The sequence below is a fragment of the Myxocyprinus asiaticus genome, chromosome 46 (assembly GCF_019703515.2).
Source record: "Myxocyprinus asiaticus isolate MX2 ecotype Aquarium Trade chromosome 46, UBuf_Myxa_2, whole genome shotgun sequence".
Taxonomy (NCBI): domain Eukaryota; kingdom Metazoa; phylum Chordata; class Actinopteri; order Cypriniformes; family Catostomidae; genus Myxocyprinus; species Myxocyprinus asiaticus.
Window position 1 is genome coordinate 447,501 of NC_059389.1, and position 17,500 is coordinate 465,000.

The following is a 17,500-nucleotide window of genomic DNA, read 5'->3' on the forward strand; positions in this document are numbered from 1 at the left end:
TTGATTGTTAAAATGCAGAGGAAGGAAGCACACTCGGAGTCGTTTCAATCAGTAAGAAACACTGAGCACGTTTACATGCACACCAATACGCTGATAACTCCCAAAAATCAGCTTATTTAAAAAATCTGACAAAGCAAGAAAACCATGTTTACATGAGATTGGAAACGTCAAACCGTGAAGAGAAATGTTTTCGATGCATGCGCACATTGGATAAGCAGGTAAGAATACCGGTAAAGGTGTTTACATGCCACGCGAAATCTTCGTAATGTGCAAAAATCTACCCGTGTCGACCGGTTTATTCTCGCACCGTTTATGACCTTACAGCGATAAAGGAACGCCGTTTATTGCGTTTACATGACCAGCATAATCGGTGTAAGACCGTGCATGGAAATGTTCTCATTGTTGACTTCTACACAGAGAATGCCAGAAATCACCTCACAACATCAATGACTGTCTCTGAAAGATCATTATTTATTACTGTTTTCCTCTTATTTTAAGTTTATTGTAAAATGTATTGTTAAAATGTATGATGTCATTCTGTGTGGGCAGGACTTTAAAGGGATAGTTCACCCAAAAATGAAAATTCAGTCATTGTTTACTCACCCCTGTGTTGTTATAACCCTATATTACTTTCTTTCTTTTTCTGAACACAAAGGGAGAAATTGTGAAGAAATGTTGTGCTCAGTGATGTCATACAATGGCAGTTTATGGTGATCACCTCTTCAAGCTTCAAAAGAACACAAAAGTATAATTCAGAAGTCTAATAAATTATTCATGAGACTCATGATTGTTATGAAAGCATACGATAAGATTTGATGAGAAACAAACTGAAATCTAATGTATTTAGTGAAAATGTTCACTGACCGTTGATCTCCTGTGTGCGTTCATGATAGGACACAACAGCAACAGTTCACGCAGACCCCTGACGACATTGGGGCGTTCAAGAGAAAACTCGTTTTGTTTCGATTCAACAGGACCACCAGCGATATTAACAACAGAAAACACAACACAGCTGCACACAAAACAGAGAACAGAACTGACTAAACATGTCTGAAGAGTTTATAGTCCAAGAATTGATGCATTTCTATGCCCAGCCTTATTTTTTTGAAGTGGAGTCCTTAATCAAACCGTGTCATGGAGGAGGCTGAAGGTAGCTACACATACACACCCAGATGCTACAGTCAGACTTTGGTGGTTTCACTTACCAAAAGTGAAGTGGAAGAACCGGAGAGAAAGGCAGAGGGAGCGGGAATGTCTGTCACTATTCTGAACAGGTGTGTGTCAGACCTACACAAAAACAGTCGGGAGGTGTAACATTCTTGGCCAAAATCAAGTAGTTTTAACCAGCAAGTGAAATGATGGTTTCAATGTAATGTTATCAGAAAGATTTTGGACCAGTGCCAGTTCGTAGCGGACAGGGTTACCCGGCGTGATGCCAAATATAGAAAACAAGCGATCGATAGAATGTCCCGTTGCTCGTCGCAGCTGCTTAGGACAAAAACTCTGATTAACATAGCAAATATTAATTTTATCGCATGTAGTTTGGCGTCTGAGTAGGACACAGTGTGATCTTCAGCCTCATCTCTCTCTTTGATTGAGGATTCAAAAAAATAAGGCTGGGCATAGAAATGCATCAATTCTTGGACTACAAACTCTTCAGACATGTTTAGTGAGTTCTGTTCTCTGTTTTGTGTGCAGCTATGGTGTGTTTTCTGTTGTTAATATCGCTTGTGGTCCTGTTGAAGCGAAACAAAATGAGTTTTCGCTTGAACGCCCCACCTTGCGGGCGGCAGCGTAACTACTGTTGCTCTTGTGTCCTATCATGAACACACACAGGAGATCAACGGTCAGTGAACATTTTCACTAAATAATACATTAGATTTCAGTTTGTTTCTCATCAAATCTTATCGTATACTTTCATAACAATCATGAGTCTCATGAATAATTTATTAGACTTCTGAATTATACTTTTGTGTTCTTTTGAAGCTTGAAGAGGTGGTCACCATAAACTGCCATTGTATGACATCACTGAGCACAACATTTATTCACAATTTCTCCCTTTGTGTTCAGAAAAAGAAAGATAAGTCATATAGTGTTATAACAACACAGGGGTGAGTAAACAATGACTGAATTTTCATTTTTGGGTGAATTTAATCTTTTAAGTTTTTACCCACATAATCGGATGATGCTGTTACATAAAGTACACGGATGTTTGCTGGTATTATATGATGTTCTCTGATGATTTTGAGGTTTAGTCAGTTAAAGCCGCTGGCGTTCTTTAGCTTACACCGTTTATTTCTGTCTTTTAGCCATTAGCGCTGTTGTTCTTAGCTCATCTGTGATGTGGGCGTCTGAGTTTCTGAGGTCAGTTTGATTAGATTCAGCATGATCATGTGTATAAGCATCAGTCACAGTCTTATCTGATTAACCGTCTCTTTAATCAACTTTAAATGTCCTGAACATCACAAGATCATCTGACAGTGAGAGATACAATCATCTACCTGTCAGTTAAAGACATTGATCTCGTTCTCAAGGTCAGTTAATCCAGATGCTTTTGAAAAGGTTAATTACCCAGAGAAAAGACTTCGAGGGATCGTTTTATTGATTTTGATTGATAAAGCTCATTTTAACATTGTTATAGTGTATTGTTTGTCAGTAACTGTATTTGTGGTCAAAAGTTTGATCACACAAGCTCTTAAAGCTCATTACACTAATGATGTATGATTGTGTAAGGTGCTTTAACATGTCAATCCGCTTCTGTCCTGCTAGAGCTAAAATGAGAATATTACGAATATATCGTACCAATATAATAATTGGATGCACATGTCTTTAGTATAATTTACATCTAAATGGGCTCAAATCATCCCATGGGCCTGATCACACTCCTGCACATTTTGAAACCCCTGATCTAGATCTGTATTTTGTGTATTGATTTTATTCAGTATTTTCAGTTTTGCTTCATGATACAGATGGATTTCAAACTCTCTGATGTTTAATTGTTGAGTTTGATCACATATACAACAGATTTCATTGGTAAAGTCATCTACACTAGTTTTTAACGTGATTTAAAGTGGTTGTGACAAAATACAATTGCATTTTGTCCCACATTAAGGAATAATCACAAATGAGATCACTTTAGGCCTTGTCCATATGTTTTCGTTTGAAAACGCATTTTTTTTTCTCTCCATTTTGGCCTTCTGTCCACACTGAGATGCCGTTTTTGTCCGCGAAAATGGAGCTTTTTGAAAATGCTCTCCAAAGTGGATAAATTTGAAAACGCCGTTTTCGCGTTGTAGTGTGGACTGTAAAAACGGATGCTTTTGAAAACGATGATGCATTTTTAGTCATGTGATGCAGTCATTGACCCATTCAGTCCAAAACAAGATGGTGGACGACGTTGTATCGCAGTTGTTTTGGCTACTCTCCAGTTTGATTGCGTTGTTAAAGATTAATGTCAGTTTGTACATCAGCTTACATTTCTTCAAAGGAGACGGGATGTTTACTCGCAGTTGTTGTTCAGCGGCGGAACACGAGGACAGTTGCGTTTCGGACCGTACATTGCTGCAACGTTTCAAAGAGGCGGAAAGTAAATAAACGCCTGACGGAAATGACGCATGTCGAAGCATCTTACGTTTTACTCGTGCAGTACAGGGACATAAGCGTTTTCAGACGTTTCAGTGTGGGTGAGCAACTTTTGGAAAATGCTTGTGGACTGAGAGCGGTTGGTTTATTATCCATGCTAACTTATAAAACTTTAAGACAGACCTACCATGAGCTCTGAGGTTGTTAATCGATGGTATATGCTTCCATTGAAGCCATCTGTCTGTGTTATTTCAACTTCATTGTTTAAAAAGTGTGTTTGATAGCGGAATTGCTGGTAAACAACTACATTACCCATGATCCAGCAGAGAAAGACCCACCAATCAGAGAACCGCGTCCAACGAAACCTGCGAAACGAGCTCAGGAGCGACTGCGCGCTCCCATGATGCATTGTGAATGATGTAATCGAGTCGGTCTCCCTTCACCCTTAAACTACTTATATATTTGTACATATCAGAATATTTTGCAATAAACGAAAAAATATTGTTTCTATACTTATAGTCAATAACCTAAATAAATAGTTTAATATATTCCCATCAATTTTTATTTAGTGACATCGTTCGCAATGCATCATGGGATTGTAGTTCATTCCCTCATTAAAGACAGTAAGTATACAGTCTTGTATCTTTGTCTTTTTGTACGTTTTTCAAATGCTTGTTTGCTTCCAATGAAAGTTTGTGATGTTGTGATTCACCTCAGAGCTGGTTGGTTTGGTTCAAGGCTCATAACTCTCTTTATTGGAGGATTTTATTAAAAGTCTATGAAGAAAATGAAAAATACTTCCGGAACCCAGATGGCAGAAAAAGTGGGCAGGCACTGTTGCACTCTACTGATCTGAGCTGTGCTTGCCACATTCATTTTATAGCTCCCTTATAGCCTCCTGAGACCCCCACGTGACTGCAGTGTGCATTTTATATTCCCCTTTTTGATTTGTAACTAGTTACACCTAGTAAACAAGCAAAAAATAAAGAATTCTAGAGCAAATAGTTTTCCTAAAAATTAATGTCCTCATATGTGGACAGCGGGACTAAGTTTAATTTAAATAATATTAAGCTATAGAAAGTCAGATTCTTTTCATCAAATTGTTGATTATGTTTCCAGGAGTGTTGATTATTCATGTTTTTGAGATGTTACAGACATTACATCATAAATTATCATAATTAATTCAGATTCAAAGTAATGTCCAGCATCATCCAATCACTGTCAATCATGTTAAAATAAAATGATACATTATAAATTCTGAATCTATGTACTGATTATCATTGTCACATGTCTGTCAAACATGTTGAGTGATCCAAACATCATCTGCAGCCTGAAACTGAACTTTTGATCAGATGTTAGGAGTGAATGCACTTAACTGCATAGAGAGCTATAGGATGCTCCCTTGCTCCCTATTTAGTGAATGACTTAACCTCCAGTGTGCTGTCTGTCTGCACTGGTCTCAGAACAGTTTGAAATGCACCTTATTTTCAGGGAAATCAACATCATGTTGTTGTGTCACGTGACTTGGTGCGGCAGAAGTTTAACCCTTAAATGACAGTCTAGAGTCTTGTGAACAGTATTCAGTCGGTTTAAATTCATTTAAATTATGCGTTGCATATAGTGAAGCTAAAATACAACATCCACACATGTGGACACAGGGTCGCACAAGGATAGTTGCAGAAACTTTTGAGAAATTAAATGTATTAATTTAGCTACGCTTTTATCCAAAGCAACTTCCAAATAAGAGGATTACACTATATAGGCACTGAGAAGTCTCTCAAAATCTTGAGTTCATTCACATAAAGAGCTCCATTTACAACTTTACATCTCTTGTGTGTTTTTGTGCATTGTCATGTGTGTATTGTGATGTGATGTGCAGTAAACTGATATACAGTATGAATGTCCTCTGTCTGTTGTACAGTAAAACATCACAATGTTTGTGTTTGAGAAGCTTGGCCTGTAAATGACTCATTGTTTGAGTCAGTATATTTCGTGAGTGTTTGCTGAGAGACGACACTTCACCACGGGTGACGGTACATCTGCAGACGACAGACGGTTAGAAACCGCTGCAATCAACACAAATCAATCAGTGCATCATGGGATATGTGGTGGTGTTTTAATGGGGAGGAATTTAGAGATGCAATAGCTTTAGCATGATAACATTAACACAGATTATTTTGTGGATCTAATGGGATTGTAGTGTATTGTCTGATGTCATGCTGTTTTCAATTATTAAAATGAACGGAAGATGGAGACAGGAAGTGTCTCTCTCTCTCTCACATCACTCACCTGTGAAGAGTGATTTGTACTTCCTGTGATTGGTGGAATAATTGCAGTGTTTTCCACAGAGACTTGAACGGACATTTACAACAATTGTGTTTGTGTGTTTGTAGTTGTGTAGTGTTTGAATATCTGATCATATGAAACTCACTGAGTGTAATGATGTAATAAGTGTCACTTCGGTTCATTTATTTACATGTTTGTGAAAGCAGACTCAGTCTTCATCAGCTGCAAACGGTATTGATTATAGATTGTTAAAATGCACACTATGTTTCTTAATTTTAGTCTCATTATAAATAGTTATGGGGGAGGGATCTTATTTTTTCATTAGAAACTCCAAAAATCACCTGTCAAGAAAATGCTCATATTTAACCCCAAATTAATACATAAAAAGCAAATGAAATATATGTTGCTTAAAGAAAATAGAAAACTCAAGGGAGTACTACTATGGTGTATAAATACTTTACAATGTATTAAAAAAAACTTATTTATACCTTTTATTTTACCAGGTTAGCCTCTTGAGATTACAAATCTGTTTTCTAAGAGAATCCTGACCAAAATTGTAACATTGTAACAATTAACATAAAATACACAAGTGAGAACAAGAACGTCACTAGGCACTTATGAGCAGTGATGCCAACTTAGCAATTTTGTTGCTAAATTTAGCAACTTTTAAGACTATCCTGGCAACTTTTTCTTCAAAAAGCACCTAGCATCAAATTTAGCTACATTTAAAATTTATTTGGAACTTTTAGCAACTTCTGAAAAGTGACTCAAACGCTTTCTGGTGACACAAAAATCATCAGCTCTATCGTGAATGATGTCTCGTGTCCCCGTGTGTTTAAAGTAATATGACAGACCTGTATGCCATTAGGAGATGGATTTACAGTGGTGTGAAAAAGTGTTTGCCCCCTTCCTGATTTCTTATTTTTTTGCATGTTTGTCACACTTAAATGTTTCAGATCATCAAACAAGTTTAAATATTAGTCAAAGATAACACAAGTAAACACAAAATGCAGTTTTTAAATGAAGGTTGTTATTATTAAGGGAAAACAAAATCCAAACCTACATGGCCCTGTGTGAAAAAGTGATTGCCCCCTAAACCTAATAACTGGTTGGGCCACCCTTAGCAGCAACAACTGCAATCAAGCGTTTGCGATAACTTGCAATGAGTCTTTTACAGCGCTGTGGAGGAATTTTGGCCCACTCATCTTTGCAGAATTGTTGTAATTCAGCCACATTGGAGGGTTTTCGAGCATGAACTGCCTTTTTAAGGTCATGCCACAGCATCTCAATAGGATTCAGGTCAGGACTTTGACTAGGCCACTCCAAAGTCTTCATTTTGTTTTTCTTCAGCCATTCAGAGGTGGACTTGCTGGTGTGTTTTGGATCATTGTCCTGCTGCAGAACCCAAGTTCGCTTCAGCTTGAGGTCACGAACAGATGGCCGGACATTCTCCTTCAGGATTTTTTGGTAGACAGCAGAATTCATGGTTCCATTTATCACAGCAAGTCTTCCAGGTCCTGAAGCAGCAAAACAGCCCCAGACCATCACACTACCACCACCATATTTTACTGTTGGTATGATGTTCTTTTTCTGAAATGCGGTGTTACTTTTACGCCAGATGTAATGGGACACACACCTTCCAAAAAGTTCAACTTTTGTCTCGTCAGTCCACAGAGTATTTTCCCAAAAGTCTTGGGGATCATCAAGATGTTTTCTGGCAAAAATGAGACGAGCCTTAATGTTCTTTTTGCTCAGCAGTGGTTTTCGTCTTGGAACTCTGCCATGCAGGCCATTTTTGCCCAGTCTCTTTCTTATGGTGGAGTCATGAACACTGACCTTAACTGAGGCAAGTGAGGCCTGCAGTTCTTTGGATGTTGTTGTGGGGTCTTTTGTGACCTCTTGGATGAGTCGTCACGGCGCTCTTGGGGTAATTTTGGTCGGCCGGCCACTCCTGGGAAGGTTCACCACTGTTCCATGTTTTCGCCATTTGTGGATAATGGCTCTCACTGTGGTTCTCTGGAGTCCCAAAGCTTTAGAAATGGCTTTATAACCTTTTTTCCAGACTGATAGATCACAATTACTTTCTTTCTCATTTGTTCCTGAATTTCTTTGGATCTCAGCATGATGTCTAGCTTTTGAAGATCTTTTGGTCTACTTCACTTTGTCAGGCAGGTCCTATTTAAGTGATTTCTTGATTGAGAACAGGTGTGGCAGTAATCAGGCCTGGGTGTGGCTAGAGAAATTGAACTCAGGTGTGATAAACCACAGTTAAGTTTTTTCACACCACTGTATATATATATATATATATATATATATAATTTATTTATTTAGATTTTGGAGTAAAATAAGACCCATACATGTTCATTATCAGTCAGTTATTTATGTAAACATCCTTAAAGAAGCAAAACTGCATGAGATAGAAAGAGAATATATCTTGAGTTCAGTTTATTTGTATTTCCCCTCTTTTCTCTGTTTGTTTGTTTTCAGTATAAACACCACAACAGGGGTTTATGTGCAAAACAAGAAAAACAATTTACTAATGGATTCTGTGTCCCCTCAGTAGACAAGATCACTACACTCTTTAGGACACTTGATTTATGTTGTTAATGGTATAATGGTTCATTCAGACTTGATATGAGTTATTAATCTCTTCAGTCTGTTCTATTGATGTCTAGAGAGCAGCGTGACTCATATTAACATTATACATTATATATCATACAATTTAATGACAGCAAATGAAACAAGACACTTATTTTACACAATATTGATTGGAAATTCACTTAAAAAGTTGTAAAAATGTGCACTGTTCACTGACAATTGACATTTCTATCTCTAATTCAGCATCTCAGACTTTAGCGTGTGCAGTTTAACATTCACTTCACATGTTCAGTTTGACACGAGTGACCTCACTTGCTCTAGTGCGGCCTGGTTTCAGCTTTATGTGTCTGTGCATTAACTGTCCAGTGTAATGTGAATGCTAATGTGACTCCCTCCAGGAGTTCTCGTGGAGTTTAAAGGTTCGAGTCGTGTTCAGACATCATTATTGTGAGTGCTGAAGTTCTCTGGAGATGTGGGAGGAGTTTAGGAGATTAAATCGTCCCCGTCTGTCCCGAGCACTCTCAGCAGGGATGCATCTTCAATAGCTCGCCCACATTAGAGCCACTGTCGAACCGTCCCGGGAATTAATCTGATCTCCCGTATCTTGGATAGCGCTCCGATCCTCTCTGCTCATTTATTTGGGAGACAATAGACTCGGTGGATTTGGGACAGTTGGCAACACACACACACTTTTAAAGAGTGTATAGATTAGCGCTGAAAGTGTCCCGTGTGGCCTCATGGGACGGCGAGGCATGAATGATGATGCTGTTGGTGTTTTGTGAGAGGTGAGACACTTTTAAACCTGTGCAGAACTGAACTCATTGTACAATTCTGTATTTCCGGCACAACTACGCTTTAGCATCTATAACCGCTCATTATTAAAGATTAAACAAAACAATTTAGTTTTTAATCAAAATACAAATTATTACAACAAAATTCTGTTGTTAATGTTCATCTTTAACAAGACATTGTCATATAAACACACAATCTGCGAGTGAGTCAGATGTTGATTCAGTAACCGCTCTGACAGATTCAGACTGATTCAAGTTATTCATTAGACTGATTCAGACTAACATCTTGAGTCTTTTTGACCAATTCATTTAAAGGAATAGTTCACCCAATAAAATAAATATTAAAGTCCATTAACGGATCTGAAATCCAATTTGGTGACATGTCAGTAACATCAAACTTAATTGGTTCTTATGTCATGTGAACTATCCCATTAAAGAACTGATTCATAAGAGTCATTTGCTCGTGAATCAGTATGTGGTGCCCAGTCTTTCCTTGCACTCAAACTCATCACTTATAAAACATCATTTGTGTTTTTATGTTGTTGTAGATTCAGTGGCGGCAGACAGCGGAACAGGAAACACTGTTTTAATGTGTTGTGTGTACATGAATCACCTGAGCACAGAGAAACTGTACACTGAACTCATGGATAGTCCCATAGCGTGGTTTATGATCACATTATCCTTCTGTTTCAGGTTGTTAATCTCTAACCTAATGCAGATTCATTTACTAATTCTGTCAAGTGTTTAGGAGTCGAGGTAATGACACATATCTGAATGAGTTTATGCTCAGAGAGAACACAACTGTAATTCTGTTTCAGACTCTAGTGAGCTGCATTACTGTCTGCTGTCTACATAGGCAGCTGCCTTGTAAGGGTACGGTGGTCTGGTAGTGTATTATATTTGTATTAAAGGTAATAAGAGGAGATATTCTTTCACGGAATGCTTTCATCTGTGGATCTTTCATTTATAGATCTGGTTTCCATGTACAGTCACTCACAGATACATCCTTAGAAGGTCAAATTGTAAAATACGAATTGAAGAATTTCCCCTGAGATCTGCTGGCATTGACTGTAAATTCTGTTTATTATGATTGTAAATGTCAGGTACTGATTATGAAGTGCATTCTCCGAAATGAGTCCAGTTTAAACTTCATAATGGAAAGCAAACATTAATTATGGGCTCTGCTAATGACATAATGAAGAAACCATCCTTAATAACAATATTAAACTAGATTTTTTTCATTTTCTTGTGCATGGTGTCCCAGTATTTTCTAAGATAAGGTGTTCAACGTGGTGGCTAGATTATTGCTTAGGTGTTCAGAGTCGTTGCTAAGGTGTTTAGAATGGTTGCTAGAGTGTTGCTAAGGTATTCAAAGTGGTTCCTATGGTTTTTCTAAGTATTCAGAATGTGTTCCGAGTGGTTGCTAGGGTGTTGCTAAGGTTGTCAGAATAGTTGCTAGGGGTTTCTAAGGTTGTCAGAATGGTTGCTAGGGTGTTCAAAGTGGGTCCTAGGGTTTTTCTTAGTATTCAGAATGGTTTCTAGGGTGTTGCTAAGGTTTTCAGAACGGTTGCTAGGGTGTGGTATGGTGTTCAAAGTGGTTCCTATGGTTTTTCTAAGGTTGTCAGAATGGTTGCTAGGGTGTTGCTAGTGTTCAGAGTGGCTGCTAGGGTGTTGCTAAGGTGTTCACACCGGTTGCTTGGGTGTTGCTAAAGTGTTCAGCGTGAATGTGTCAAGAGTGGGTGCTAGGGTGTTTGCTATGGTTGTCAGAATGGTTGTTAGGGTGTTGCTAAGGTTCAGAGGGGTTGCTAGGTGGTTGCTTACTAGCTGAAGTGAAAAGAATGCACTCTCAAGTCTCTAATATTCTGAAAACAAATGTATAATAATTGGAGTTAGCTCAAATAATAAAGTTAGGCCACATTTGAAATGATTGATTGTATATACATTAAGGATTGTGTTCAAACGCGCTATATAGCATAAATCACTGTCTACAATAGTAAATGGTTTACATGAACAGAGTGTGTGTTACTGTGAAGGTCGTGACCCTTATGAGTACAGTAGTGTTTGTTTGCCAATAACAGTATAAATAGTGAAGATAATAGTGACAGTGTTGTGAGAGCATAACGTCTGAGAGAACAGTGATTGATGAAAGCATCTATTCTCAGTGTGTGTCTGTACTGACAGTGACATGATCTACTGGATGAAGATGTCACGTCCAGCACTCACTGCCTGAACTCTCAACAGACTCATGATCATTCAAGAGTCTTAAATCGTGTGTGTGTGTGTAGTGTCTGTGTGTAGTGTCTGTGTGTAGTGTCTGTGTGTAGTGTCTGTGTGTAGTGTCTGTGTGTAGTGTCTGTGTGTAGTGTTTGTGTGTTTGTGTGAGTGTGTCTGTGTGTGTTTGTGTGTCTGTGTGAGTGTGTGTGTGTTTGTGTGAGTGTGTGTGTGTGTGTGTGTGTGAGGGGTGTAAATCGGACGTTTCATGACGATATGATCTTATATCGATCCGATATTTGCTGATACTTCAAAGTCTGCTGCGATACGATTTGATTTGACTGAGGGCTCAGCTAACGATATTCCAATATAATGTATTTTACACAATCACTTCATTTTTTTTTTTTGCTCTCAAATACAACCAAAATATAATATGAATATTTTATTGAGCTCTCTGAAAAGTGCAAATTTAGTATCCACATCGGGACATCCACAACAAAATAAGGTACTTCAGATGTTGAAAAAAATTATGCAGATAATAATGTAAAAAAATAAAGTCACACACAAGTGATCATCACTCGTTTGATGATCGCTAATTTTTCAGTTTAGTGTGTGTGTGTGGTTCTTATGGGTGTGTGTGTGTGTGTGTGTGTGTCTGTGTGTGAGATGTTGTTCGTGAGTAGCGCTCAAATACTGCGCAACGTGTGAAGACTAAAAGTAGCCGCGAATCTGTATGTCAACGCAGCAGCGCCATTCAATAACGCGCTGGCGTCTTAATGCGCTTATAGTTGCAAAGACAAAGAATGATCGTCAAACAAGTCTAATGACTTGCTGATTTAGAAACTTGAAATAAATTGTCTAAATAAAAGCACTTTAAAATAATCACAATATACACGATGTTACTTAACTTCACATTGCATGCAAAATGATAATATAATAAATCATGAATATTCTAAATATTACTCAGCATTACTGTGATCTGAGGGGTTTATTGGTGTTCGGCCTCTGCAGTGTGACGATAAATAATTATAAATCTGTTGACATCACAAATAAATGAAGTAAAACACAACTCAGCGGTTCTCATTGATGTGTTGTTTCATGTGTCTCTTGTGGTTCAGTGTTATTATACCAGCAGAAATTGGTTTGTTATTCAGTTTGAACAGTGCTGAGAACGCTGAGTCAACATGAAAATAACATTGAAGGATTTCAGCTGAAGGTCAGTGGAAGATTCTCTGGACTCAGTGGCAGATTTAGGCACGGGCAACATGGGCATTTTCTCTGTTAGGAACTCTTGTTTTAAGGATGTTTTATACTGATTTTGAATGGTTTTTTCGCAGGTCATGATTTGTTTAGCTGTCTCTTGAGTGCAGTATGTTGTCTGGTTTTCATCTGTAGTTTTGAGCTGTAATAGAACAAGATCACACAGATCTGAATGTGACTCTTGTTGAATCATCACAGAAGACAGAATCAATCACCTGTGATACAGACAGATGAAACAGAGAGAGATGCTGCACACAGTAAACAATCAATATTTCTTATGAATAATACAGAGTCATCATCAGAGTGAGTTGTAATGGATTCTGTGCGATTACATTTAGAAAGTCATCTTGAGAATGTTTTCTCTCTCGGAATACAAACAGACACAAACTGACAAACTACAAGAAAGTACTATGGTGCTATCATGCTATTTTACAATGTATCATGATATTATTTGTACAGACGGACGTGTCTCAGCGTGGGATAGGAGGCTCTGATGTCATGATGCTGGTGCGCGGTTTAGTGCGCGGCTTAGTGCACGTGGTTTAGTGTAGTTTAGTGTGTGCGGTTTAGTGTAGTTTAGTGCGCGCGGCTTAGTGCGCACGGTTTAGTGTAGTTTAGTGTGTGCGGCTTAGTGTAGTTTAGTGTGCGCAGCTTAGTGCGCGCGGTTTAGTGTAGTTTAGTGTGTGCGGCTTAGTGTAGTTTAGTGTGCGCAGCTTAGTGCGCGCGGTTTAGTGTAGTTTAGTGTGTGCGGTTTAGTGCGCTGTTTAGTGTAGTTTAGTGTGTGCGGTTTAGTGCGCTGTTTAGTTTAGTGTGTGCGGTTTAGTGTAGTTTAGTGTGCGCAGCTTAGTGCACTGTTTAGTGTAGTTTAGTGCGCTGTTTAGTTTAGTGTGTGTGGTTTAGTGTAGTTTAGTGCGCGCGGCTTAGTGCACTGTTTAGTGTAGTTTAGTGCGTGCGGTTTAGTGTAGTTTAGTGCGCGCGGCTTAGTGCACTGTTTAGTGTAGTTTAGTGCGTGCGGTTTAGTGTAGTTTAGTGTGTGCGGTTTAGTGCGCTGTTTAGTGTAGTTTAGTGTGTGCGGTTTAGTGCGCTGTTCAGTGTAGTTTAGTGTGTGCGGTTTAGTGTAGTTTAGTGCGCGCGGCTTAGTGCGCACGGTTTAGTGTAGTTTAGTGTGTGCGGCTTAGTGTAGTTTAGTGTGCGCAGCTTAGTGCGCGCGGTTTAGTGCGCGGTTTAGTGCGCGGCTTAGTGCACGTGGTTTAGTGTAGTTTAGTGTGTGCGGTTTAGTGTAGTTTAGTGCGCGCGGCTTAGTGCGCGCGGTTTAGTGTAGTTTAGTGCGCGCGGTTTAGTGTAGTTTAGTGCGCGCGGTTTAGTGTAGTTTAGTGCGCGCGGTTTAGTGTGTGCGGTTTAGTGTAGTTTAGTGTGTGCGGTTTAGTGTAGTTTAGTGCGCGCGGTTTAGTGTAGTTTAGTGTGTGCGGTTTAGTGCGCGGTTTGGTGTAGTTTAGTGTGTGCGGTTTAGTGTAGTTTAGTGCGCGCGGCTTAGTGCACGCGGCTTAGTGCGCACGGTTTAGTGTAGTTTAGTGTGTGTGGCTTAGTGCAGTTTAGTGTGTGCGGTTTAGTGTAGTTTAGTGTGTTCGGCTTAGTGTGTGTGGCTTAGTGTAGTTTAGTGTGTGCGGTTTAGTGTAGTTTAGTGTGTGCGGTTTAATGTAGTTTAGTGTGTGCAGTTTAGTGTAGTTTAGTGCGCGCGGCTTGGTGCGCGCGGTTTATTGTAGTTTAGTGTGTGCGGTTTAGTGTAGTTTAGTGTGCGCAGCTTAGTGTGCGTGGTTTAGTGTAGTTTAGTGTGTGCGGTTTAGTGCGCTGTTTAGTGTAGTTTAGTGTGTGTGGTTTAGTGTAGTTTAGTGCGCGCGGCTTAGTGCACTGTTTAGTGTAGTTTAGTGCGTGCGGTTTAGTGTAGTTTAGTGTGTGCGGTTTAGTGCGCTGTTTAGTGTAGTTTAGTGTGTGCGGTTTAGTGCGCTGTTTAGTGTAGTTTAGTGTGTGCGGTTTAGTGCGCTGTTTAGTTTAGTGTGTGCGGTTTAGTGTAGTTTAGTGTGCGCGGCTTAGTGCACTGTTTAGTGTAGTTTAGTGCGCTGTTTAGTTTAGTGTGTGTGGTTTAGTGTAGTTTAGTGCGCGCGGCTTAGTGCACTGTTTAGTGTAGTTTAGTGCGTGCGGTTTAGTGTAGTTTAGTGTGTGCGGTTTAGTGCGCTGTTTAGTGTAGTTTAGTGTGTGCGGTTTAGTGCGCTGTTTAGTGTAGTTTAGTGTGTGCGGTTTAGTGCGCTGTTTAGTTTAGTGTGTGCGGTTTAGTGTAGTTTAGTGCGCGCGGCTTGGTGCGCGTGGTTTAGTGTAGTTTAGTGTGTGCGGTTTAGTGTAGTTTAGTGTGCGCAGCTTAGTGTGCGTGGTTTAGTGTAGTTTAGTGTGTGCGGTTTAGTGCGCTGTTTAGTGTAGTTTAGTGTGTGTGGTTTAGTGTAGTTTAGTGCGCGCGGCTTAGTGCACTGTTTAGTGTAGTTTAGTGCATGCGGTTTAGTGTAGTTTAGTGTGTGCGGTTTAGTGCGCTGTTTAGTGTAGTTTAGTGTGCGCGGTTTAGTGCGCTGTTTAGTGTAGTTTAGTGTGTGCGGTTTAGTGCGCTGTTTAGTTTAGTGTGTGCGGTTTAGTGCGCGGTTTAGTGTAGTTTAGTGCGCGCGGCTTAGTGCACGCAGCTTAGTGCGCACGGTTTAGTGTAGTTTAGTGCGTGCGGCTTAGTGTAGTTTAGTGCGTGCGGCTTAGTGTAGTTTAGTGTGTGCGGTTTAGTGTAGCTTAGTGTGCGCAGCTTAGTGTGTGCGGTTTAGTGTAGTTTAGTGTGTGCGGTTTAGTGTAGTTTAGTGTGTGCGGTTTAGTGTAGTTTAGTGCGCGCGGTTTAGTGTAGTTTAGTGCGCGCGGTTTAGTGTAGTTTAGTGTGTGCGGTTTAGTGTAGTTTAGTGCGTGCGGCTTAGTGTAGTTTAGTGTGTGCGGTTTAGTGTAGCTTAGTGTGCGCAGCTTAGTGTGTGCGGTTTAGTGTAGTTTAGTGTGTGCGGTTTAGTGTAGTTTAGTGCGCGCGGTTTAGTGTAGTTTAGTGCGCGCGGTTTAGTGTAGTTTAGTGTGTGCGGTTTAGTGTAGTTTAGTGTGTGCGGTTTAGTGTAGTTTAGTGTGTGCGGTTTAGTGTAGTTTAGTGCGCGCGGTTTAGTGTAGTTTAGTGCGCGCGGCTTAGTGTAGTTTAGTGTGTGCGGTTTAGTGTAGCTTAGTGTGCGCAGCTTAGTGTGTGCGGTTTAGTGTAGTTTAGTGTGTGCGGTTTAGTGTAGTTTAGTGTGTGCGGTTTAGTGTAGTTTAGTGCGCGCGGTTTAGTGTAGTTTAGTGCGCGCGGTTTAGTGTAGTTTAGTGCGCGCGGTTTAGTGTAGTTTAGTGCGCGCGGTTTAGTGTAGTTTAGTGCGTGCGGTTTAGTGTAGTTTAGTGCGTGCGGTTTAGTGTAGTTTAGTGCGTGCGGTTTAGTGTAGTTTAGTGCGCACGGTTTAGTGTAGTTTAGTGCGCGCGGTTTAGTGTAGTTTAGTGTGTGCGGTTTAGTGTAGTTTAGTGTGTGCGGTTTAGTGCGCTGTTTAGTGTAGTTTAGTGCGCGCGGCTTAGTGTAGTTTAGTGTGCGCGGTTTAGTGTGCTAGTACAGCTGTGTGTGTGTGTGTGTGTGTTTGTTGTTTGGTTGTGTGTGTGTTGTTTGGTTGTGTGTGTGTTGTTTGGTTGTGTGTGTGTGTGTGTGCGCGTGTGTGTGTGTGCGCGTGTGTGTGTGTGCGCGTGTGTGTGTGTGAATCTCTTTTAAAAGTGTCATTCAGTTTTCATGCATCCATCTTCTGAGATAAAGTAATTTATATTCAGTCATTGTGCAGATATGTGGTGTCTTTTATGTTCTTCATGATTTGATGGTAATACTGAAGCAGCAGCGTAAATATATATCAGATATATAATGTATAAAGCATGATAAATGAGTTTCAGTCTCTCTGTGTGATAGAGTTTGGTTTCAGTGTTTTATAACAGAACAAGTGTTTGTTGTAAGAATAGTGAACAGATTGTCAAACTGTGAGTGTGTGTAATCCAGTGTCCACAGACTGACATTTCTAGACATTAGGATAACCAGCAGTATTGATGTCATAGATAAGTTTAATGCTTTTCATGTTATGAAATGCTCTTTCTAAATGTCTGCCATTAAATATGAGTAGATTCCTTCAGATTTGTGTCAGGTTTGGGTTTCTAATTAATAATAATTTGTATAATTTCATTATAAATGTTTTATTTTTAGCACAGTTCTCACATCAGTGTGTGATTTATTTCTTTAATGTCCAGTAGACAGTAACTGGAATCGGTCTCTGTCATCTGGCTCTCATCTTTATAAAGCAGCTGTTGTCTGTCATAATCTCATTGAGTCACTGTGAGTTTTTACTCGTCACACTGATGATGATGATGATGATGATGAGAGAACAGGCTGCTCTTCGTCTCCTCAGCACCGTCTGTCAATCACTCCTGTCACAACCTCTCAAAAAGATGTTGCAGTGACAGTGTACTGCTGATGACAGCTGCTTTAAAATAGTTTCTAGCTAGTTGAAGCTGGTCATTTATGCTCATTTTATGGTCCAAGCTGTTTAGATTATTGTTCAACTGGATTATCAGCTTGTAGGTCGAGGTCGACCTGATTTCAGCTGGGCTAAAATCAACAACAGTCAACAGTTCAAGACTTCTGTAATGTGACT

General features: G+C 39.7%; 1 protein-coding gene across 4 annotated transcripts in view; it reads left to right on the forward strand.

Annotated features, from left to right (window-relative positions):
- The window catches only part of LOC127436229 (contactin-1a-like), a 69,318-nt gene that overhangs the window by 14,895 nt on the left and 36,923 nt on the right, over positions 1 to 17,500 (forward strand). The window lies entirely within an intron of this gene.